Here is a 26,441-nt window from a genome sequence, read left to right as displayed (position 1 = left end):
ACCAGTTTTCAATTTGCCTCACTGTTCATTTATGTTTGTCAATGGGGATGTTATGGGAGACAGTGCAATGTAGCAGATGCAATTAGCAAGTATGAATATCCATCATGAAATTACTGCTACTGCCCACAACTAAAAGTAAGTCTAGTTTATGGCTTTTCTGACAACGGTCTTACTTTTGAGTTAGGGAATTTATCTTGGGACAGCTATAATAAATGAACTGCAATTTATTTACTACACAGTAAATCTAAATTTTCTGCTTTTACAGGAGGGCAGATAAATTAACTTGGGCCTGCTAATTTGTGAGTGTGCACACAACTGATCGCAAGATATGAGTTTACTCATACATAAAAAGGTCTGTGAAAACTAAACCAACACATCTGACACTTCCTTTTAAAAGAACTTTAATGCAAATGAAATGTAACAAAAATGTAAAGCAGCCACAAAGTAACACAACAAATGGAAAGAGTCTAGAAAGCTAGAAACAGAATTAGGTAGATTGAACTCTCCTGGTGCATTGGAAGATATGTTTTTTTCTTATGAAAGTGTATCAGTCTTTATTGTTATTAAACCATGATCCCTTTCACATCATGAGGCCATTTTTTTCTTTCCAAAGTGTTACTCTTTCTTTACAGGTCTGGTAATTCCCTTGGAGAATGTTTTTTATGATTTATTTGTTACTAATTCTCTCTTTGCCTCTCTTACATCACTATTAACAAATGCAACAACATCTTTCTGGTGTTTCTTTATGCCTTCTGCTTCTTCTTTGCATGGGAGATACGTGGTCTTCTTTTGGGTATAGAATCATTTAGATTGGAAAAGACCTTTGAGATCATCAAATCCAGCTGTTAACCCAGGACTGCCAAGTCCATCACTAAGCACTGCATCTAAGTATTTTTTAAAGACCTCCAGGGATGGTGATGCCACCACTTCCCTGGGCAGCCTGTTCCAATGCTTGACCACCCTGTCAGTGAAGCATTTTTTCCTAATATCCAATGTAAACCTCCCCTAGTGTAACTGGAGGCCATTTCTTTTTTTCCTATTGCTTATTACTTGGGAGAAGAGACCTGCCCCACCTGCCTACAACCTCCTTTCAGGCAGTTGTAGAGAGCAACAAGATCCCCCCTGAGCCTCCTGCTCTCTAGACTAATATGTGATTCTGAATATGAAACCTGTATTTTCTCCTGCTTGTGCTGAAGACTCTTCACCTGTTGTATCACCTGCTTTACTATCACCTAGCTCTATATTGTCACATATAATTCTGTGTTAATTACATTTACTGTGGAAAAAAAAAAAATCACTATATAATGACAATAGTTGCATCCTTCCTTGAAAAATAGCCACCCCATGAATTACAATTTTGTATGTAATAAAACATTAGACTATGAAAATATAATGAATGGTACACAGAGCAACAGCAGAAGTAGGGATCTTTGAACCCTTAAGGATAATCAGATTCTTTGCCATTTGTAGGGGTGTTTCCACAGACCCTTTGACAATGCTTTACAATGGCACATCGTGGCACTTATGAACTGATATATCAAGGAGATTTACTGAAACAAATGGCTCATGAATTGTGGATCATCAGATGAAATCCCACAGCACTCAAACTGTGATTTACACTGCATCGTTAAATTGCAAGTTCATGCCTTTCATAACATCTTGTAACAGCTCAATTATTAAAAATATCTCCATGGATGGAAGAGGATCTTTTTAAAATAAGAGACCTCCGTATTTCCATTTCTGTACATATGTCATACTTCACTTATTCTTGTCCAGAATAAAACATTTTGGCCACTGCATGTACAATCTTCAGGGTTCAAATACCCATCAGTGGGTATATTTAACTGTATTAAAAAAAAAAAAAAAAAAAAAAAAAAAAAAAAAAAAAAAAAAAAAAGTATAACTTCATAGACATAAAGTAAAACTGACAGAATTTCATTTTCCATATGGATCTTCATCTCCTCTAGAAACTCAGAACATTTAAGGGTTTGTGGGGAGATGGAAGGGTTTCCTTTCTGGGGTAGGGGTGTGTGTTAAAATATAATTTTGGCAAACTTATTTGAAAATTTGCAAAATTAGTTGAAAAACTCACAGTCTTAAGTTCTTTGTTTATCAACTAGAAACCTGTCTTACTTTGCTCATGCACTCAAATTCTGACAGGTAGGAAACATCTTAGAAATTAAAGGATAGTTTAAGTCTTTGAACTGTCCTTAACCTCTCAGCTGATGATGTAACAGAAGTGTCAATTAGTGCCAAACACAGTGATACTTTGTGAATGCATTCCAATTAGAAATAATCAGTTTGTTTGGCAGAGAACATTAATGCTGGTAGAGAGTATATTTGAGCTTCTGGGAAAGTTATGAATGTATGCTGTACACTAGGAACTTCCTCAGAAGCTATTACTGTAAACAGTGTCAAGAAAATACTGCAGAAAATACTGATCAGCAGATTCAGATGACTAACCGTTTAAATGAGTGTAATAGAATGGTTGATAACCTTGAAATAACCTAAAGAAAGGAAAGAAGGAAGGAAGGAAGGAAGCAAGAAAGAAAGAAAGAAAGAAAAAGAAAAAACAGATTCTGCAGTAATTTTGAATACTTGTAGTAAAATACATATCCATGTCTGGAAGTAACTGGACAAAGATTTATTTGCAGAATATATTACCATCCTTAAATTTTATACGTGTTCTGATGTGAATTGAAATGTAACTCTGAGACCTTAAGTATAAGAGCTGATATTTTCCAGTAAATACTATATACAAATATGTCTCTCCCCAAAAAGCATATGCTTAAGCTTTTTGTGAGTTCAATAATTTTTGTAATATTTCTGTCTGCTTGTTTTCTGAAATAGATGATTTGTCATTGCACTGTATATTATGCACTACTGTTTTATTCAGTGCATAAAAGTTACTCACGTATTCCTTCATCCATTTAACACAGTCAATGATCACATATGGTACACTGAGAATATGAATTATATATGCTCTGCTAAAAAAAAAAAACATAAATGGATTTTATACAGTGCATTTTTTTTAAAAAAGAGGAAACAGAGGGCTAGAATAGTTGCCTGTCAAGATGAGAAGATAGCTAAACTTAACTCTAACTCATGCACTTCTCTATTTTGAAATAACACGCTTTAACTGGATTTTAGATAGTTGGGAGATGAAGTCAGTGTAAGTCCATTCATGGTTTATAGTCCAAATCAGCATATCTGCATTTCTTCCTCAATGACACTTTCATATTGCTTTTGTCATTCTTGCCACTACCTTTGGAAGTGTTGTGGCTTAACCCCAGCCCATAACTAAGTACCACGCAGCTGCTCACTCACTTCCCCCACAGCAGGATGGGGGAAAGAACTGGAAGGGTAAAGTGAGAAAATGTGTGGGTTTGGATAAAGACAGTTTAATAGGTAAAGCAAAAGTGACGTGCACAAGCAAAGCAAAACAAGAATTCATCCACCACTCCCGTGGGCAGGCAGGTGCTCAGCCATCCCCAGGGCAGCAGGGCTCCGTCACACGTAACGGTGACCTGGAAAGACAAATGCCATAATGCTGAATGTCCTCCCGCTTCCTCCTTCTTCTTCCCTCAGCTTATATATACTCGGCATGATGCTATATGGTATGGAATATCCCTTTGGTTAGTTCAGGTCAGCTGTCCTGGCTGTGTCCCCTCCCCCCAGCCCTCTCACTGGCAGGGCCCAAGAAACTGAGAAGTCCTTGACTTAGTACAAACATCACCCAGCAACAACTAGAACCATCCCATGTGCTGTCAGCACTGTTCTCACACCAAATTCAAAACAGAGCCTGCACCAGCTATTAAGAGGAAAATTAACTCAGCCCCAGCTGAAACCAGGGCAGGAAGTTAAACAACTCTTTTGGGTAGATGAAAGAACATACACCTAAAAGCCAGCAAAAAAGCAAGAATAGAACTAATACTGAGATTTCATAATTAAAGTAAGCTGCTCTGGTAAGTAGATTGGATGGCATTTTATTATCTGCAAGGATAGACCACCACCATAAAACACTGCAAAGAAATGAGACATGGGTGCATAGCCAGCTGATGTGTTATGCTGAAAAATAGAGAGATTGTTAACTATAAAAATACCTTTGGTTAAGGTCTTCAAAATTTGCCTTGAGTGGAAGAATGAACAAGATATTTGGATTCATCTACCCTTCTCTGTCTTGCACCACCTTCTCCTTTTTCACTCCGCTCCCTTTCCAGTACCCTTTTCCTTAGATGTGTCCTTATTACCCTTGCTTTCTGCCATTTCTTGCTGCTTTAAGGAAATAATGTTAATTATGGATGCTGAGGAGACAGCCTTGCCCAAACCTCATTAACATCATTGATAGGAAAATATACAGCTTTAAAAATTATAATAGTTTAAGATTTAACCACACAGATAGAATTTCAACTGCCGCAGGGAAGAAAAGAGCAAGAAAATATTGGTGCATTGTAAAAATGTTGGAACATTTTGGTGGGTTAAAGTTTTGCAATTTAGAAATAGTTTTGTTTGAATCTAACAAGATGTCTGTGTAGGACTGCCATATTAAATACCAAAACATTTCTTAGAGCAGAAAATGGTTTGATTCTTTTTCTGTTCCTCTAATTGTTGCACTAGTATTCTTTATTTCTATTTCAGTATCATATGTGCAATGTCTTGCTGGCAAGTATTCTCCTTAAACTAAGATAACTGCAAGTTCAATATGCTGGGAATACCATAGTCTTGAATTTGATTAGTGTATGATTCCTTACAAGACACTGCAGTCACATGCTTACAGATCTTGACCTGGAAGAACCAGAATTATGATCAGTAAAAGGATGGGAAATTCTGACAACAGTTTTTTGGGTTTGGTTTTGTTTCATTTTTAACAGTAAATCTATTAATACATTGGCAGAATGATAGTTCTGTTCTGATTGAATACTGATGTACCAGAAAAGGAAGGAGGGTTGATCTGCACATTCACTTGGCCATGTAGATATATGGAGTTCTGGCTGATCTTCCACCACCATCTGCTCAAGTGCTTTTGCATGTCTGTGTCTGCAGGAATCTTTTCTTTTTCCACTCCCACCCCCCAGCCCCTTACCCTAATTATCCCCTTATTTGAAGGAAGTTGCCATTTATGTACTATTCCACCTTTTCCACTATTATGTACTGATATCACATTAGACATTTATAGTATAGACATAATCATATGAAATGTAGCTGTTAAGACTCCCTTTATAGTTGAAAGATAAAAATAGGGAGTTTCTGTCATATCTCATCCTCATCCTTATGTAGAAACCTAAAAATAGATCACATGAATCATAACTTAGAGGTTCCTATTTTTCTCCAGTGAGTGACTATAAAGGGATACAAGGATGACTAGCTCAGATACAGCCATCTACTTTGTAGATGTTCAAATTAAATGGCTAATGTACATATTTTTTTCCTAGTAACTTTTTTTTTTACTACTGATCTCATAGTCCTTTTACTCATTCATATATGAAGCATTTTTGAGACAATCACTTACAACAGCTACTACTTTCTTTTTTTTCCCCTCTTCTTTCTCCCACGCTTCCTACAGGAGAGGAATAGTAGAGTCAACTCTTTCACAGTTACCATCTTCTCTTTTTTAAAGCCTTCATCATGAAGAGTTATTTGCTTCAGTCACTGAGATTATAGCAAGGAGACTTAGAAGACATTGTACTTAAGGTTAGGACAGTTTTGCACATATGTACCTCACTTTCAGGTGAAGGAGAAGCAGAAGAAAGGGTCCTGCGAGAAATTTTACTTTGTATTTAATCCTCCATTTAATTTGCTAGGTCTGAAAGGCAATGATCAAGTGAGAGGCAATAGCAGAAGGCAACAGCAGATTTACAGATTACTTCTGGACAAAATGTTCATCCAGACTGGCTTTGTGTTTGATGGTAACAGTAGACGAGATGAAAGTTTTTTGGAGGGGTAAGGTAGTTGTTGTAGTTTGTTATCCCCAATTTGTCACCACAGTATCTATAACCAAATGATAGTGCTATAGGAAAGAATGGTGTAATTTAAATCAACATTTTTGGTCCCTGTTTCCCCAAAAGATTTGTCCAGATTCTTTAGTTTGATGACCTACTATTATTTTTAAAAACTTGTTATCTTGGATGGTTTTATATGATATTCAGGCTTTAAGAAGTAGAATGAAAGGCTCTAAACAGCTAGTTTGCCTTAACTTTCTCCTAAATAAAATAGAATAATATAATTATATTATTATATATTGTATTATCTCCTCAATAGTATAATAGAATAAACAATACAGGCAGTGTGCAGATGTACTTAGCTGTTCAGAGTGTAGCAGCTGGTAAAACATGCTGCCACTAAATACGTAGATGGTCCAGTATAGAAATGACCTCATGTTAAACTATATTGCAAGGTAAATTATGACTACTCAAGAGGGCATTCAAAATACATATGACAGTCTTTATAAAAAAATACTAATAAAAGGTTCATGTTGCATATGAGTCCAAAGCAGGCCTGTTGACCCTGACTCCTTCACCTAGACTGAGCTGAGCCCTACTCAAATTCAGGAGAACTCTAGAAATGTGCCTGCCTGAAAACACTCTTTCAAATACCATTCATTCTAAGAAGCAAAGATTTCATCTTGATTGTAGCTTCCTCCTTCTCAAGCTTCCAGAAACTTGATTGCTGTTGAGACTTTAAGAACAATATTTCTCAATTGTCTAATTATGATTTCTGATGATTGTAAGAATAGTGGATAAAGGCCTTCAAAAAATTTAGGATTCACAGGATCAGTTCTATAGAGCTTATATGAACAAGATTCCAATAAGAATCCTCAATAGATTTATTCAACTTCAGGCAGGATATTATGAGATATGGCACCTCAGGGATCAGCCTCATTCCCAACATAGCATTGTTTCACTCATTAATCATATAGCTTCAAGCAGTCAATATTTATTGAATAATGCAAAGAAAACTTACTTAGAAAATTTATAATATGATGGTCTAAAAGTAAATGCTGTGAGGAAGATGGTGGGTAACTTATAACTATACTGTTGAAATGGTGTGTGGAATTGTGTAATAGGGGCAGTACAATCAAATTTATGACCTCCTAGGACTAGAGAAGACAGGAGTTTTTTGCCATAGGCAGTTAACAGAGCTGCAGCTATCCTAATTGAAATAGAGTGCGTGAAAGTTGCAGTGGCTCTGGATTTGTCCTAAAAGCTTTAATTGCAAAAGACATAAGGAAGTGCAGTATTCAAATGTACTTGACTGGGCTTAGGTTTTTTTTTTCCTATGGAATAAATGCAAGATGGGTTATATAGAACACTCCAGATTTTATATACAATTATGTATTTTATATAATAATATTTTAATATAATGTTAACATTTACATTATAGTACATGCATTATATTTCGATATAAAATAATATTTATACATTATATATTTTATATAATATATTAAAATATATTTTAATAAAATATAAATTTAAAAAAAAATATTTTGGGGCAAATATACTGGCATAAGTCACTGCATAACTCCAGTCTGTTTTGAAAAGAGATTACATATGAATCTGCATTAGCATTAATGTTAGCCTCATAAGGAATGATATTAAATTAATCAGTGCTGTAATGACTAAAAAAAAATATGTTTTTTCTTTAAGAAAGAATTTAAGAAAACTAGCACATAACCCTAGGGAACTGGCAGAAGTCGGCAGTGATTGTACTCTGCAATTGACAGTTTGGTCTTATCAGAAGAACAAAGAGTAATGGCTAGAAGGATTAAACCCCCAAAGTGAAGGATGTTTAAAGCTGTTGGTTTCAAACCATAACATATCACAACACTCTATCCAGATAATACGCATATCATACATATATTGACAATATATGACAATGTATGTTTTATAAATTTTGTGTGTATATCAGATTGGATTGATTTGCAAAGGAGAAATTGAGGGAATGAGATAGCAAAATTTAAGAAGAAAATGAAGGGAAGGTAAAGGAACAAGAAAAAAAAGACACAATAAATTAAAAGAGGGAAGGAAAAGAAAAGGAAAAAAGAAAATGAAAGAAAAAAGGAAGAAACAAGGGATTCTGGAGTACAGAAGCATAGAAGACATGCACACACACATACAAAAGAAAAAGGAAGAAAACTACGAACCATAAGTGAAAGAAGGAAGAGGGTGAAAAAGCAAATGAATGAGCAAAAAATTAAGCAAAATGAGGAAGAAAAGATTGCTGAGATCACAGTCCCACCAACCTGTGAATTTTGAATGGGTATCAGCCAGCTGCTGGGAGAGGGCCAATACGTTGCTTGGCTAAATGAAAAGCAGTTGGCATTCTGGTATTTTACATGCGATGAGCATCCAATATGTGACACTTGATGTTATGCCAGGAACATGCTATGGCTTGAAATCTCCAGAAGCCAATCAGAATACCCAGTGACTACTTTCTTTTATCATTTTAACTTCATGTCCTGCACCGAGGAATACTTAATCCAGCTGCATGTGGATTTAGATGGAACAAAATTCAGACTGTTTAAAACAACTGCTCACAATCAGTCCATAAAACATAAATTCTACTTCAGGCAGAAACCTTTCTCTTAGATCAAAGAGCTATACTCATTCCATATTTTTTATTTTTTAACAAAAAATGTCAGATCAGTCAGGACCATATTTATTTAATTACATATCTGATAGCCTTCAGCCAGACGTGGCTATCAGAGATGGCGCCAGAAGTACACCCACTTGTATTTGGCAAGCTCTGACTTTATGATGTTGTAGCACTAATTCATCCTATTATTCTAACATTGAGAGCAGTCTCTAATCAATAAGAAAGTTATGGTTTTATCTTAATCACCATTCCTCTACTAGTGAGTATATTTCCTTTAAAGGAGTAATACTTAGGCTTTTGCAATATATGATAAGAAACAATGCAGTTGTTCTATGCCCTTTAATACTAATATTTATTCTTAGCCAGTCTGAAACTGATGCTGTAATATCTCTCTTCTAGGTCTATTTACAGTCTACCTACTGATTTGTAAGAGCTAGAATTTGAGAAAATGCTGTGTCAAGGAGTAAAAGGAGGTAAGCAAAAGTAGGATGAGATCTATTTTAATTTCCCTTTCCTACACCTCCTTCTCAATACTGATACAAACTTCATCACTTTAAATCTCTTGCACATTAATTGTGCTAAATGGACATGTATGAGTTTCTGACTATAAACAGCTGCAGGGAGTTCCAAAACAGAAAGATGACCTATGACTCCCGAGTTACAACTCTAGCATAGGGGGTCCAATTTGATAATATACTCTTCTACTTGTTATTTTTTAATTTATGCAAGAATCTGTAAGAACTCACCTCTATTTCTGTGTTCCAAAAATATTGCAGAAACACCCATGAGCACTTATCAGAAGAATTATTCACATGAGAAAAACTGCTACATTGGCAACTTATGGACTCTTCTCATAATACTATTTTGGTTTCAGAGTATATCTGCAATGGGGTCATTCCATGTAGAGATATTCAAGCTATTGAATATTAGGAGCAATCAAACTGGGGTAAGACCTATCTAGTCCTGCTGTGGCCCACTCACCAGTCTTCAGTATGGACTTCCTTTCCAATGCCTGCTTAGGGTTAAAAACTACATTGTGAAATCAATGAATTATTCAAGTAATAAAAGATTTTGTAGGATGCAACACAGTATTTTACAACTTTTAAATGAGGTCACACAGTACCGGGTCAAACTTTGCTGCTGCTGAATCTCTACCGGTTTTGGTTAAGCTAATTTTAATATGAGGCCAGTCTCCTTCTTTTCTTGTAGCACAGGGATTCAGGAATGTTTGCATGTAGGATTTTCATTCAGGTCTCAGTACCCAGCGCGAGGTGTAATTGTGAGTAAGTTTATACAAGCACTTTGTATCTGGCAGAGAACGATTTGTCTTCACCTCCACAAGCATTCTGAAATTATAATGTAGTCACGGGAAATTTATCTCTAGGATTCTCTACTGAGTCCTGGTTGTACACCCAGAAGTGACATTAGGCCCAACTCTGTTCTGGTGCATATAAATATCTTGCTGTGAGCTTTTGAAACACTAAACAAAATTCCATAAACCAATAAATTTATTCATCTAAAATATAGGATGAATGTTATTTCCATAAGGAAAGAGTCCCTGTCCTTATGGTGGATTTATATAATCTGAGTAATTTTTCATCTAGCGTACAGTAAGATGTAGTAAAGTGCATCTCAGTTTTAACCTCCAAAGAAAATAAAAACTAGATAGATAAGCCATTTTCTATATTTTTAAGGGTGTTTTTTAATGTTTTGCTTTGTAAGAAGAGGCAAATTGTCATTGGGCCTTTTAAAGTACAAAATAAGGCATTGTAAGGAAGATGATGACTATTCAAATGAACATTGCTAATAATTTCTGTGAACTCATTATTCTGCAGAAAATGAAGCAACTGTATTTCATACCACAAGCCCTGCTTTAAAAAGCACAGTGCTTGTATTCCCTCAGTGACTTTGATAAAGGTACTACACCATGGTGATTGCCAGCATGTGACCACAACAAAAGTCTCATATGACTCCCAGGGGCAGCTCAACATGAGTAAGCAATTCCTAGCACCTTTGAAAGCTACATTCCAGTAAGAGATTGTGTTTTTTGTACAGCCTTATGATTCCTGCCACTCCCCCCTAAAACAAAACATCATTGTTATTATTTCCTTTACATCAGGAGACTTGATGACTATCACACCTAACATTTTAACATTTCTTAGGAATAAGAAATTATTTTCCAGGCCATTTTCTATTTTGGTCCCCGGTGATGACGAACATGTGCTAAACATTATAATAAGCCCCAGATAAACTAACTGAGGGCTTCATTCAATCCAGAATGTCACAATACCGTTGTAAACAAAGCAAAATGTTTCCAAGAAATATGTGGTTTTACCCATCACAAATAACACAATTAACTGAGTACTTTACAGGGAAACCCATAGGAAGACAGGAATTTGTTCCCACTGAATACACAACATTTCCCAGTCTATGGTTCAAGCCTGAATTATGAAAAATTGAGTTTGAGGCTCTTAGCAATATATATATTTTTTTTAGAAAACTTTAAAGAAAATAGCTGCATTCTGTCCCTCCTTCACCTTTTAAATTAAAAAAAGGAAAGGAAATCCAGTTAGTTTTAGTATTTGCCGGCACCTTACTTTAGATAAGCCTTTAGTCTGCTTTGGTAACTCAACTGTACAAAACTGAGCTTGCTGAAGAAATAGCAGACTATTTCCCTAATCAGCAGCAGTATAGCTTTGCAAACATGGGACAAGCCTGCCAGGACAGTGCCCACAACACTGCTGCTGTGCTTCTTCCAGAGCTGTGCTGGTTTATCTACACTGAGCTATTTCATTCCATGTAAATATATATAAATTGCCTGGATGCTGTATTCTATAAATGTAGCAAGAGAATATGAAAGCTGCCCTAGTCATGTTTAAAGTACTATATATTTGTGGACATGAGGTCTAATTTACATAATATTTAATGTCACCTGGCATTAACACCATCTTACACCTCTGATGTGGGGTCTGAAGCAGCATAATGCTCAATTAGGAGCCATAGCTTTTCTACCCAGATGCTGTCAGAGAAGCTTTGTCCATATCTTCCTATTTGTGGGCCACAAAATACTGAATCATTGACTTAGCCATTCTCAGCACATCTCCATCACTCTACACCCTCTTACCCTTCAGAGAGGAAAAGTTTGTAGATTGATTTCCACATGGGTCTACTTGTATAAGCCTGCCTGATACCTACAAACTGCAAACTATGGCCTAACTGTAAAACTTGTATTTACTTTGCCTTCAAGATTTACTTCAAATGAGCCAGCTTGTAGTGCCAGTTCAGCTTTGAAAAGCATCATAGCAGCGTCTCAAAATCTACTTCCTTTGGAGACCAAATGGGAAGCAGACCTGAAGCTCAGTTCATGTTATAAAAACTACCAAAAACCTTTGCTTTACCATGGTTCCTGTGAACAGATGGCCAAAAACTGAGCAATATCATCAGCTCTAGCACCTTTTTACCTGTTGCTGCAATGGGCTCTGTGTCCCTGCAAGCACTCAGCACTGTCTGGATTAAACTAATTTAGTACAGTCTCAAGATGTTAAAAAAAAGCTTGTACCTCTCCTTTTTCCTCTGCACATCTTGAAATAGATGCCATTTTCTTTTTGCTAGCTTTCTCATAAATCTAGATGAAAATACACAGGGATTTTTTTCTTGATAGCTTGGCAACACCTTATGCTTATTTGCTTTGGGTTTTTTTGGTGTAATGTTCTTTCAGTTTGTTTGTTTGTTGGTTTTACTTAATTGACAATTTTTCTTCTTGCTATTAATCTTTTACAATGTGGTAATAACATTTCAAATAGAACTAGGGATCACTATACCAGTGTCTTTATATATGTTGACAAAGAAATTATAATTTATCCTATTCTGTTTATTGCGGAAAGTAGCTTAGTACAAACCTATGGAACGCCTGGCACAATGTGATCACAGGCTATGACTGGAGTCCTGTGTGTTATTAAATAATGGTAATAGGTTAAATGCTTGGCAGGGATAAAGAGGTGAAGGTGCATCTAGAGGTAGGTTACAGACAAATATAGCCAGTTACAACCATGACAGATGTCTTTGGCAAGCTATTGACAAGCTCTAAACATGGAGCCAGACACATCAGTTTAATCAAATAACAGATTTCAGGGGTGGTTGATAGGACATATTGGAGAGTTGCCAAGAAGTGCCTGATAGTTACATTGGACTCTTCCAGGCTCAGAGGCAGTTCAGTTTCATTTCTAAATGGGTTCTACAGTCATAGAAGGGAGGCAGGACACGGAGGGAGGCTGCTGAGTTTTATTTTGAGTTCCAGTACCAATATTGATATCCCTATGCCTTTTTTCAGCACAGGAATTATTTATAAACACTTATTAATCACACAGTGTGGACTGACTAATTAAATTGACATTAGGTTTTTCTAATTAGACAGTGTTTGGGAAACATTTCAAATATGAAAAGAACTGTATTGAATCTAGAATTATTAATCATTTGATCATGTGAGCTCAACAAATGACCATAATAGACATCCCTGGTTATCTGCATTTAAGCACCCATGTAGTTGCATTTACTTTAATAAAACTTGGTGACGTTCTTCTAGCCAGGCTTTTACACAGACCTGCTAACTCTTGAAATGCTTTATTTGGCCATGTTAATCACCTAATCTTCTCTCACCCATTCCTCTTACACTTGCACATATGAGATAAGAAGTGGAAGGTGGGTCTTGACTAGTTTAAAACACCTTATGATTTGGCAAAAGAAAACTAGACAGTAAAAAGAAGCTGTTAACATCAAAAGAGAAACAACAGTCTAAACCTTGGCCCTGCAGGACAAAACGATTATGGAGCATGACAGCCTTGTTGTGCTGCAACCACTATCTCTGTACTCCTTATGCAGGCAAAATTGCTATTCAAAGCAATGGAAACTTCCTTAAAGGGAAAACATTCCTAACAACATATTTTTGAGCCCTTGAGGCTGCTTTAGTGACTGATGCATTTTTAGGAACACTTTTCTCTTTATTCTTGAAACAGAAGTTTTTGCAGGTGCATTTTTATTCAGCCGTATGTGAGGGTGGTTGATCTAAAAAAATGTACTTAATCTCAGCTGAAAAACTCATTTTCTTCAAATATATTGACAGGATGTGATAGTACAATGTTACTGCTGAGATGCAGGTGAATATTTTTATATGGTTAGATATATATATCTTTATATATATCTATAACTTTATCAAAACACATTGAAATAGCGTTGCTGCATGAAGTAGTATTCATGATTAGCAAGAGGAGAAGTGAATGGCAAAAATCCTCACCTTCTCTGCCTTTTCCAATAAGGTTCTCTTTCAGCATCTAACCCCTGTGGACCTTTTTAGCATTACTCCTGAATTAGACAACATATATTAAAAATTCCAAACTGTAGAGATACACAAGAGTACAACGGTTAGCTTCTTTTCCTGCTTAAGATCTTTTCTTTTCATACTAGCTGTGGACAGTATAATAACCAATGTTTGGAAAAGTAGTCATACCGAAAGAAAAGTAGGTAATTATGTGTAGGAAAAAGTATTAGGAGTTGATTAATCCAGTAGCCAAACGGAGAAAGCCTGCTGCAGCTCCACATACACAGGTCTAACCAGTAGTGAGGCTGATCTTGAATTCCCAGCAGGCACACATGTGCACATATGCATGCACCAAATGTGTATATTTATATATACATACATGCAGCTGGTCAAACAGACCACAACATGGACAGAAAATGTATTCATGCAAACAGTGTCAAAATCCTTAATCTATACTCATCTCTGGCTAATGAGGGTGAAGGTCAATTAGTGGGACAGGTATACCTATATAGACATATATCCTGTACAGATCCCTTCAGCAGCCAGGCTTAGCCACTGAATCTGTGCAGCAGCTGCCACTGGATCGCTGGTGCCTGGACATAGTAAGCTCCTGAGGCCACAGCTCTACTCCAGTTGCTGATACTCAGAGCCCCTTTTGCACAACACACAGACAGCCACACACATGCTCAATCTCTCCAGTAACTTGCCTTGGTGGACACCCAGTCTGCCCATTCCCTGGCTCTTGGATTTCCCTGTGACCCCATGCACAGACAAACACAGGCCAAATGGCTCTCCCCATAGCTGGTTCCCAATTCTGGCCTTATGAATATCCAACCTCCAGACCTCATAGTCTCTCCAGGAGTTAGCCTGGACATCCAGGTCCCTCCAGTAGCCAATTCTCAAACTCTCTCGTCTGTCCAAGATCTGACCCAGCCTTCTGGCCACTCCAAAACCTGGCTCCCAAGTCTCTCATCCTGCTGGCCAGCTAGACCAGCTTGATGTTTGCTGGCAATTGCATGCTGACATGCATACCCACACAGCACACACATGCTCCAGTCTCTCTAGGTAATGGCACAACAGACACACAGGCCTCTAGACTCGCTGTCCAACCCAGTGGCTGGCACTTAGACCTCCATGCACACACATGCACATGGAATAGACCACCCAAAATAGTTAGAAATGGATTTTAAGGAGAAGGCAGGACAGACTATGGGTATCAGACACAGGGCATGGCCATGCAAGCATAGTGACCAGCCCCTTGTTTACATATAAATGGCTCCTTTTATCCCTGGCTCTGTTTTCCCATGCTTGTTCCTCCCCAAACCACCTTGATTCCTCTCTTTGCCAACCTTTGGCTCTTCTTCCAAAATATGCCATGTCTTATGCAAAATGCATTTCACTGTATCCAATAATGAGACCCATACCCTTGCACGCAGTAGCCATCAGCCCCTTATCCAGCCTATAAGATTTTCCCCAGGGAAAATCTCTCCCTTTGTCTTGAATTGGTGAGTGTCACCCCTGGGCCATGGGGCTGATCATCCTTCCAGGGTAGCCCTGGGACGAACCAGGTCAGGGGGGTCCTGATAAGGTTCTTGGGGTTCCCTGGCCTGTCATTGTTCCTCTAGGCTCCTTTGTGTGCATAGAGATGAGTTTTTAATCAAACCACCTAACAAAAAAGTTTCTGGTGAGGACACAGATGATTCTCTACATTCCTGAGAGGTAGAGGAAGGAAGATAGATCAGTTTTTACAACATTACTTGTTGAGTAGTTTGTCTAGTTCCCAGTTCAAGCTAATGTACCTACTTCAACTTGCTAGTCCTCACCTTTTAGGTCCTGGAGAGGCTAGGAAGGGGTAAGTCAGACATTTGATGGTGAAGATTATTTCAACACCGAAGTAAATGCTTGAGGAAAACTGCAAAATGCCTTTTGAGTTTTTTAAAGAATACACTGAACAAGTACCTCTGAAAAATGGCACAGACTAATGTGATTCTGTTTTGGTGGAAGTGGATGGACTAGATAACTTCTTGTAATGCCTTCCAGACTCCTTTAGGTATTGAATTCTGTTAATTCAATCAGGTATTCTATGAATTTTGTTTAGAGTTTAAATTTCATTTGCACTTAATTTAAAATTTCATTGTAAGATTAACAAGAATTATAATATAAAATTTGCCAGTATTTTGACTTAAACATACAAATTTGTTCCTGAGGTGTTAATTAAAAATTCTAAAGATAATTTAGATTAAGTTTAAAAAGCACATTTCAAATGAAATTAAAAAGCCACCATCATGTGGACATGATACATACAGTAGTCAAGGAAGAAGCTAATGGTAGTGTTTCATCTGTCACAATACCACAGCCTTCTATTAACTAGGATTATTTGAAGCAAAACTCAGCATCTTTCTTTTCTCAGGTTTTCCAGAAAACACTTATCACAAACGAAATAAGGAATTGTCTCAATATTGTCACCCTTCCTTAATGGCATTTTTTACTCTAAATAAATAATCTATTTTTAAAATACTAAAGCTATTGATGTTATTACAGCTTCATTTGTAAAGAGTAGAAATGATGCTTTTATGATTAAGACACAGTTTGGGAAGCCAAGACACTTCTTTATAGTGCTCTCTGCTTTGCCATAAAATTCTTATGTAGTGTTTGCCAGATCAATAGTCTTCTTTCTTGCCTGTGTCTTGTTTTCTCTTCTTTCTGGAAAGTGGAAACATTAATCTTATATAACAACATGCACTGAGGACAACACTCACCAACAAACTAAAACCACAATATCAATATTATGATAACATGTTCATCGCTATTTTTGTCACTGCCTAGCAGTGACATAATAGCTGTACATACACACAGTGAAGGAAAGTCCCCACCCTAGAGAATTTATCTCATTACACAGAAGAATGAGTCAGATAGGAAACAGAGGCACAGACTTGCTTAGCAGGTTAGTGGCAGAAGTGAGAACATATTTTTTAAAATTACGGGCTGAACCTCAGGAATTTTGAGTGATCTGATTAAAGATACTGAAGTACCTTACAAAAACAGAAAGAGGAAGTCAGATGATCTGAGAATATCTTCAGATACTGTTAGTTAAGAACATTTTTTTAAAACTATCAGAGGTGTGTATTGTCTTTTACATTATTATTTTTTAATAGTAACAGTTGTATTTGGTTATTTTGTCTGCTGCCTTACTATTTCACTACTGTACTCTTAAGTTTCTAAAAGAATACTGTAAAATTTATCAATAGAAATTTGCATTATAGGTGGTTTTTTTATTACGTTTGCTATTTTTGTATTTCAGTATATTTAATTCTGGATGTAAGACAGATATATGTCACCCTCTGCTTTTAACCATTTGCATATGGGAAATTATTTTTTCCCAATCTTGTACACAAGGGCAATGTCTGAGCACAGTTTACTAATCCATAGAAAATGAATCATATATACTTAATTTTGGAGAACCTCAAATCCATTTATAGCTAGGTTTATTGAAGTTTTTTAAAAAAACATCTTTTTCTTGTTTGACTTGAAGTGACAGATTTTCCCATCAAATCCATCTGACATCATCATCATCTTATATGCATCTCTCACTTTTGCCTTGTTTTCTCTTCTTTTTCAACTCATAAAGCTCACTCCTTGTAATTCTTTTATTTTCCTTCCCTTCTTTTTCTGAGCTTCCTTTTGCCCTCTACACTCTCTTGTGCATCACAGCCTTCTCTTCCTAATGCTTGTCAAAAAGCATCTTCCAAAAAGTGTTTAAGAAATTATTGTTCTTCAGTTCCTTAAAACTTACATATGTTTACACATGATAATCATCTGCATGATTCAATGCTCTGTCTTTAAACTTTTTTTAAATTCACATCTCCTTTGAAAAGACCGATGGTGGGTTGCATTTTGTTTTGTTTTGCTTTCTTTTACCTTTAGTAACTGTGATGTGATAATAGTGGGTGAAAACCTGGGCATAATCAGAAAGGTTTGTATTGATTTAATTTACCTACTCTCTTGAAAATAAATGAATAAAAAAATCCGATATTCTGATCTCTGACTACATGAATAACATGAGTTGGAGTTACAGCTGGTACAGATCAGTGTGAAATCAGTATCAGGCCTGGTATGTTAGCTAGTTTTCTTGCACCTTTGCTGTACCTGAAGGTAAAACTTCAGATCTAATTTCACTGCTATAAGATGCAGAAGAACCTTCCCTCAAAGACACACAAAACGTTAAAAATTATAGATTTATAATATAATACTATTTATAGACTGAGTTTGAATTTAGATGCCCTCATGGAAACCAGAATTGCTATCACTAGAGAAAAGATTCTCTGGCATCTATAATAGGTTCTTGTAAGAGGAAGAGGGTAGTATTTAACTAAAAGTTTGCATCAGACTTTCTTCAGGTTGGAGCACCCTTCCAAGCCTTTCAGATGTTAGCCTTGTCCTTCCTAAATACATTTTCATCACCACACAGGCCGCAGGGCCCAGTGGAGCCTGGCAGCAAGTGGGCTGGAGCCGGCTAGAACCGGCTGGAACTGGCCATGCCCAGCACGGGGCAGCCCCAGCCGTGCCTCACAAAAGCTACCCCAGCCCCTTGCTGGCACCAGGGCACTGGCACCCAGCTCAGATGATCAAGACCCATTGTGCTGTGCTGGCTTAAATATGGATCATTTCCATTTCACTGTCACCAAAGTTTAAATTTGGATATTGTTTTCAGAAATCCAGTAGTATTTACATTTGCATAAGGAATATGTAGAATTATGGGTGTGTTTTCTTAACTTCCACTCATTTTCCAGTTTTTCAAAATTCTTCATGAACCTTTTAAGAACTTCTAGCCATGCAGTTATTTGTAGTCCTCGGGAAAAATCTATTTACAGCCATTTGGTTTTGGTGGGGTTTTTTTTGTTTATTTTTTTTTTATAGTATTGACATTAAAGCACCATGAGAAGGGTGGGTAAATGAGCCACCTTCCCTTTCAGATGATTACAGAAAGCAGATAAACCCCATTGCTGAATCTCAGCGGAAACGTAGGCATTATGTAAAGTGTTGGTAGAAACTGAACCATCTACCTCACTGAGTCTTTGGGGAGCTCCCCAGCTCTATACCGCAGGAGCCAAATATAATCTACAATTAAATTTGACTAATTATATAAAAAGCATTCCGACAATTGTAATGCATGAGACCTCAAGCCACCTCCCAGTATTATTTTTATCTTTTCAACCCATATATCACTGCACTTACTGTAACAAATTCTCCCTTCATCGATGTCTTGATTAAAAGATTCTTTAACTACCGAAGTTGACTAATGAAGTTTAGGGTCACAGTTATCAAAATAATGAGGAAAATAGTGTTGTAAATCCCAACATAAGGAAATTCTGGGTCATCCAGCATAAACTTTTCACAAAATGCAAAAAGGTGCAGAATTCTCTTGGGACTTTCTTTTAAAATGAAATCTTTCTATGGTCAAAGATGTTACATGAATGCCTTATGTCCCCAGTGGTTGTTATTTTTTTTATTTTTCGATTTTTCGATTTTTCCAAATAAATATGTCTTTGAACAGGCATCTGGAAAAACTTTGCCATGTCACATTGCTGAAAAAACTACTACATTCTTCAGTATACAGGAATGCATATCCTGCTGGCATTTTGTCATTGAATTAACAAGGGTTTTTTGTAACAAGTTTTGGTTGTCGGTATGTAAATATGATTATGTAGAGAAATGGAAGATAAAAACAAGAGTATATGGGAATGGTCTGAAAATGGTGGGAAGTTTAAAAAATATAAATCCAATATTTAAAAGGTTTTCCTGCCAAATCTGCCCAGAACCTTTCATTTGTTTGGGTTTAGAAGGATTTAGAATATAAACAAAGAAATCAATACAGCGAAGGAAAGAAAACCACACTGTGATGTTCACTTTGCCTGTACTTTTTCTGACCAGTGCCATAAAATTCTGACAATGCCTGAAGTTTAAAAATAGCCAAGCTTTTCATCACAAAGTTTAAATGCTATGTTTAGGTTTCTTTCAAATGATGCCTTCAGGTACCAGTGTCACTTCATTTATTATTTGGTGCAGTTTACCATGTCCAACAAATGGATTTACTTTATCTACAGCTCCACACCCTGTAGCTGTTCATTATGAAAGGAAACCAGGGGCCCTAACAGCTTGAGAGATACTCCTATTTGGGCTACCATAGCAACGAGTATGTGTGTTAAAGTATAGGTCACATGGCTTAATTTCCTCAGGCTAATTAATTTCACTAATTATGGCCTCATACCAGCTGCAGAATGTGTTGGTGACCTAGTGAAATCAGCTGTGGACAATTTGTTTCCATACTATAGTGGTACAACCTCACCATGTGGAAATATTAATGTCATTATGAGAATTGCATACAGTATGCACAAAAAACAAATGCTACTGCATGGGTAGAGACTGGACCATGAGGCCTTGAAGTTGTTTAATGTAGATGCTTAAATCTTCCTTATTGCTTTCTCTATCATCTCTCAGTATTAAATAGGTTATGAAGAGCTGAGTAGTTAAGCTTAAAAGATTGTCATTGAAAGGTTGTTTAATTCACCAGCTTTGCAAAGGATTTATGAAGCACCTACCAGTTAAGGCAATACAAATATATACATAAATATATTTTTAAAATAGTAATATCTACCAAGCAAGTAAAAACTAGCTTCCACTTATATTTTTTATATATTACAAAAATAATACCTAACTGAAAATAAGAAATTATATTATGTCACAAATAGCATTGACTGTATAACAAATCAGAAGGCACTAAGTCTGTCTGTACAATGGAGTTAATTTTAGCCCTTGCCACATATGCAGTTTAATCTGTGTTTTAATAGAAAAGCAGGTGTCTACCTAGGCTTTAGGGAGCAATTAACAATTCATTTTATATAAAACTACAGTGTCTCACTGGCAAAACTAATTGAAGTAAATAAGACATTTTCAATCAGCTAAGAGAAGGCATTAAAACCACCTTGCAAAATTGTCATGACAAATTACCAGCCAAAGCACAAAACCTTCTCAGACGGCCTTTACCACAGTGATTGATGAGAATGAAAAATTAATGACATCTTATTGGCCTGTCAAAAGAAAAAAATTGCTTGCCCGACTGAATAGAATTTTGTGAGGCAGCATTACATTATGGGAAATTAATAAAATACACAAATGGATTTTATTTTTTAGCATAATTATTAGGAGTGTTGTTTCCTCTATAGTGTGAAAAAAAGCCAAATTCTGCTCTCATCCCCTCAGGACACAGGCTTTCTGGGTCTATGGCTTGAGGATAATATCACCAATCAGTGAAAAGTGATATTTAGGAAACTATGTAGTTAGAAGGCATGGAAGAAGACAAGAGTTGTGACTGGTGAGCTCTTAGCATGCAGACCCCAGTCACTGCCTCTAGAATGTGCGGTACATGGAACAACAGGCACTTCAGTCCTGGCTTTGGAAAGAAATGGTCCCACCTTTCCGCAGCCTGACAATGAACCATCACAAAGACTTTCTCAGAGCTGGGACTAGGTAGAAGACTTGTGGACAGGTAAGATATGGATCCAGAATAGCCAGATGAGGAGTTTCATAAAATACTTCACTTGTGTATCTACTCATAGTGCTTTTCCCCCTCCTATTTTCCTACTTGCCATAATATACAAGTAGTCATTATGCATTTTATCTCTGTGTCACCTCCTCCTATGACAAAACAAGTCTTTTAGTTCTGAATAACTGTATGGAACATCATGAGAATACATAGAAAAAAACTCAGGTTGTTCAACTAGTGAAAACATCAAGACATTGACTATAAAAAGGGTTATTGAGATTTTAAACTTTTAATTTAATTTTATAATGTAAATTTAATAACCAACTGTCTTTTGTGTGTAAGGAACGATATACCTCCTCTAACATAATATTTCAATAAAAGAAATTGTCCAGGACTGTTCAAGGAACAGTCTTTCTTCCTTTTATCATTGCCTATGATGTATACTTGTACCTGTTAAAAATACTGCTTTCTTACTGTCAGTGAGATGTATTTTAAGCTGAGATAAAAAGGGGATTGTATGTTTAACAACTATATAATATGACTTGTCAACACGATTATCTATCTCCCAGTTTATAGAAAAAGGACATTGAGTTTATTGAAGCAAATAGCCTAGAGAGGCTAGCAGGCTGAAATGCTTCCTAAATGCAACAACCCTTGTGAAAAGAAGGGTAATTAGGGAGGCTGGTGATTAAGAAAGGGCTCCAGTCTCTTTCTGAAAGGTCAGATGCTGTGTAGGCTGCAGTTAATGGTACTAATTTTACTGCATCTTGTAAAGAATACTTGTCAAAATGTAGGTTTCAGAGTGCAAAAAAAGAAGGGCAGGGGATTTTCATGAATAAAATGAAAAGGAAATATAATCTTAATTTTTTTTCTCTCAGGAAAATAGACTTCATAACAAAAGCAAAAAGACCCCAAGAAGAAATAATTGCCCACAAGGAGATAAGCAGTTATGTGTATTTTGTACTCTCTAGAATGCATATTGTGAAATCATATGTCATGTAACAAGTAAGTCTGTGCACATCTCTGAACATGCCAGGGTCTGGAAATGAGATGCCAGGTGCAACAATGACCCAAAGAAAACACAGTGAAGTAGAAAAATTGAAATGCTGTGGGATTCTTTCCTTTGGTGCAGATAATTTTTTCTTCAGTAAAGGGACAGACAACATGTGGCACTAGAGGTGATTTTAAGAATCAAATGAATGATGTTCTTCATAGAAGAGGTGTGGGCATGAGTGTTTTACTTTTTCATCAGAACTGAGCAATACCTCCAGTAACAGCAAATCATCATGCCTCAGATTTCAATCCACTAAGCACAGAAGTAAAGCAAAGTTACTGAGCATCTCAGTTACTACATTTACAGTGCTGACAGGAATAGTTATATTAAAAGAATCACAGGTGCAGATTTTTCTTTTTCAGTTTGATGACTATTGGATTTTTGTAGAATACATGCAGTGACTTCTGCTTGATATACGTACAATGCAGTTTAAAATTTTGAAGGGGATAACAGATTAACTGGAAATTTTTTTCAGTTTGAAAATATCTCTAATAATTGCAATGATATTTTTGTATTCATGCATATCACCTGATATTATATTGGTGAGAGATCACTGTGATAGTTACAAGACACAAATGTTACACTCATCCAGAGATTTCTAAGATATCTGTGAATAAATTATTTTAAAAATTTATTTTAATTTAAAATCTTAACGTCATCAGCTTTTTTAAAAAAAAAATCAGCCATGGATAAATATAATCCAGTTTTGTTTCTCACCTTAAAATAAATTCACTCTAGCAAAATTCTATGAAATTCTGTAGCACCCCAAAGTTATAATGCATTAGCTGTGAGGATAACTCAAAGTGTCTATCTCATTGCTATTTAAGTATATGTATTTATTTTGTGGATGCTATTTATAGTAATGTAAACACAGTGGAAGTGTGATGAAGAGTGGGTAAAAACATCCAGACTGACTTCAAACTTTCAATAGATTTCAAATTTTATAAATATAAAATTCAAATCAGATTTCTGAGGTTTTCACTACTTTCTTTAGAGGATGCACCAACAGGAAGTACGGCTTTTAATGAAACTTTATCATGAACTAAGCTTGTACTGAAACAAAACAAGCTTTTTCCCAAAATTCTGTGTAACTTGCCATCAGTCACTTAGTATACTATATATATATATATTTATACGAAAGAAAATAGTATATATACTATTCTAGATATTATATCATTGATAAATCACTATATAGATTGCTTAATGAGTACCGTTGGTCCTTAATATTGGTTGACCCAAGGCCTATTTAAGGACATTTCCTTAGCTCCAGTCAGCTTTGAAAGAGATTAATGGGGAGCATGTATTCATGTAGAAGTGCAAATGAACAAAACTGGATTTTCAGTTCCCACTCTGTCTCCTCACATCTGAGAGTTAAAGCCCCTCACCACAACCCAGGACTCACACTTGCCTGAAAGCAATACAAAATCTTATTGCTTATCTAGACACTTAGTAGCCTGAGTATTTCTTTAGTTCTGTTAATCAGATTTCAGCATATGGTGGAGAGAGTAAAAGGATAGTGTTGATCAGCTACCTTCTGAAATATATTAGTATGATACCTTAATCTTATGAATCTCTGTCCTACTTTGATATGGGCAGATCTGTGTGACTTGGTGGTGTTAATGCAGAGTTGGAGTGAATCTTTCATTGGTAGTGCTCTTCTTTGAGATACGCTAGAGCATATTTTCAGGAAATGGCCTTCTTTGTCTTGATGAGTCTTTTCTATGGGACAGCAGTGATTAGCCTTATCACCTGTTCTATCAATACCTGTGTAAGGTTGGTGAAGGAAGTTGTAGACAGGTGAGGGTAGGTCTCTTCTCCCAGGTAACAAGCAACAGGACAAGAGGGAATGGCCTCAAGTTACACCAGGGGAGGTTTTGATTCAATAAATTGGAAACATTTCTTCACTGAAAGGGTTGCCAAGCACTGGAACAGGCTGCCCAGGGAGGTGGTGGAATCACTGTCCCTGGAGCTGTTTAAAAAAATGCATAGATGCCATGCTTAGGGACATGGTTTAGTGATGGATTTAGCAGTCTTGGGTTAATGGTTGGACTTGGTAATCTCAAAGGTCTTTTCCAACCTAAATGATTCTATGATTCTAAACTTGAGATAAGTTTTGCCTCACTAATGGTACCCAGATTTAAGAGGTAAAGTATCTTTAAAGCCAGAAGGAATCATACCTTCATTTGATCTGACCTGTGGTTTACCAGCAGCCTTTAAACTTGATCCAAATACTCTGACATCATGTTGAAGTAGTAATGTCATTCTGCAACAATTAAAGAATTATTAGGTCAAGAATATGCAAGACGGATAACAGTGCTCTAGCTTAATACTGGGGACACTCGGCTGAATTTCGGCCCCAAGCTTATGTTTGCATTTTCTATGAAGCCATGGGATAACAAAAATTCAGCACACTTCCTGGAAGTGGGATATGAATTTAAATGCCTTCAAAGAAGACTGAAGGGATCGGATCTTCTGTAGCTGGAATGAACATGCAAATCACTAGGAAACCAAAAAAGTCCCACATACTTCCTCTGTGTCTTTAGAATAAGGTTGGGCTGTAAAGTGTTCTCTTTGGCTGAGTTTTAAAATAATTCTATCAAAACTGGATTTCCTTAAGAGGCTGTTAATAGTAGTGCTCTGCGTTGGTGCCAGCCTTCCACCTATACCTATTGAGTGTAATTGCCCTTTTAAGTATTGCCATAATATTTACACTTTCTTGTTTCTTTAGTACTTCTCAAACACTGTTAAAATATGTCAAAAACTATCAACAGGCTAAAAGCTGTCCTCATTCAGATCATCCAAAATTCATAGGGACATATTACGTAGTTCTATTCATAAAAATATATTCATCACCAAAACTGTTGTTTAATATTCATCATTTATAGTCTAGTGCATCTAGTGCCCTGCTAAAAAATACATATTATGCTTGCTTTTTTCTAAATTAAAGATGCAACTGTTGAATAACGCTGCCTTTTTAGGTTCATTTTTAGTAATTTTGCTGTCCAATACCATTTACCAGGATTGCAATGAAGGGGTCCATAATACTGCTAAAACCAACCTGATTATTTTTTCTGTTGTATCATTTATTTCCATTTCAATTCCACACATTAATTTCTCATTTATCTCCACTGTTATTTCCCTTTCTTTCTCTTATCAGCAAATTGCTTTCTCATATCCAATTGATTCCTTCTCTTTGTTCCTGATACAGATGAGTTTGCATCAAAGCTTGTTCTCTTTCTTCATGATTATGAGGTCTTGACATTTTTAGCCCTTTTCATGAAGAATTCCCCTGTTAATATAAAACCTTTTCTTTTGACTTTACACTAAAAGTGTATGTTGTATTAAGTGCTGTCAGAGATCTAGTAACTTACAGATGGAAAGTCCTCAGTAATCAGGTCAAAATCATTAGATCCTAGGAATTCATCAAATTATGTCCAATACGTGTTTATTTCATGTTATCTATCAAGATTTGTTCTGAAAAGTTAGGTCCTATAAAGCTACACTATGGCAAGAGTAGGACTATTTTAAAGTAATAAAAATTTCTTTTCAGAAATTGGCTTAACTTTTGCAATATGTTGCTGCAACTACAGTCTTTTGTGACTAAATGACCTGATTTTACTAACAAAGAGTATTTTCCTGTTTAATTGGATGTTTTATAAGGCTGTGGTTATTTTACAAGAAACACATTCCCTGATGCAAGCATGCATCTGAATCTTACTCTCCACAGCAGAAATCTGTCAAGTACCAACTTCAACACAAGCTGGTTACCATAAAAAAAAAGGTAAGTTGGACACTCACCTCCACCAACAGCTGCATCGCTTCCAGATTCACATTGAGACTCAACAACTAGAGAGTCAGAACATCGTCAATAACTAGCTAGATACTGCCTAGAGGATTCTAACAAAGTCCATTTCTAAGACTTTTTTTCAAGTTTTCAA

At 36.3% G+C, this 26,441-nt stretch overlaps 1 long non-coding RNA gene across 2 annotated transcripts; it reads left to right on the top strand.

The window, feature by feature from the left end:
- Nucleotides 1–26,307, top strand: LOC121089655. Of its 2 annotated transcripts, none has more exons than XR_005828300.1 (3): nucleotides 1–135; nucleotides 8,992–9,065; nucleotides 26,231–26,307. It is a non-coding gene; the product is annotated as an uncharacterized LOC121089655 (long non-coding RNA). The 2 variants fall into 2 exon arrangements; XR_005828299.1 differs by lacking the exon at nucleotides 26,231–26,307 and adding an exon at nucleotides 11,840–13,815.
- The last annotated feature ends 134 nt before the right edge of the window (nucleotides 26,308–26,441 follow it).

Source organism: Falco naumanni, chromosome 5, assembly GCF_017639655.2.
Source record: "Falco naumanni isolate bFalNau1 chromosome 5, bFalNau1.pat, whole genome shotgun sequence".
Lineage (NCBI taxonomy): Eukaryota > Metazoa > Chordata > Aves > Falconiformes > Falconidae > Falco > Falco naumanni.
The sequence above is the reverse complement of the archived record's forward strand: the minus strand, read 5'-3'. Positions and strand labels throughout refer to the sequence as shown.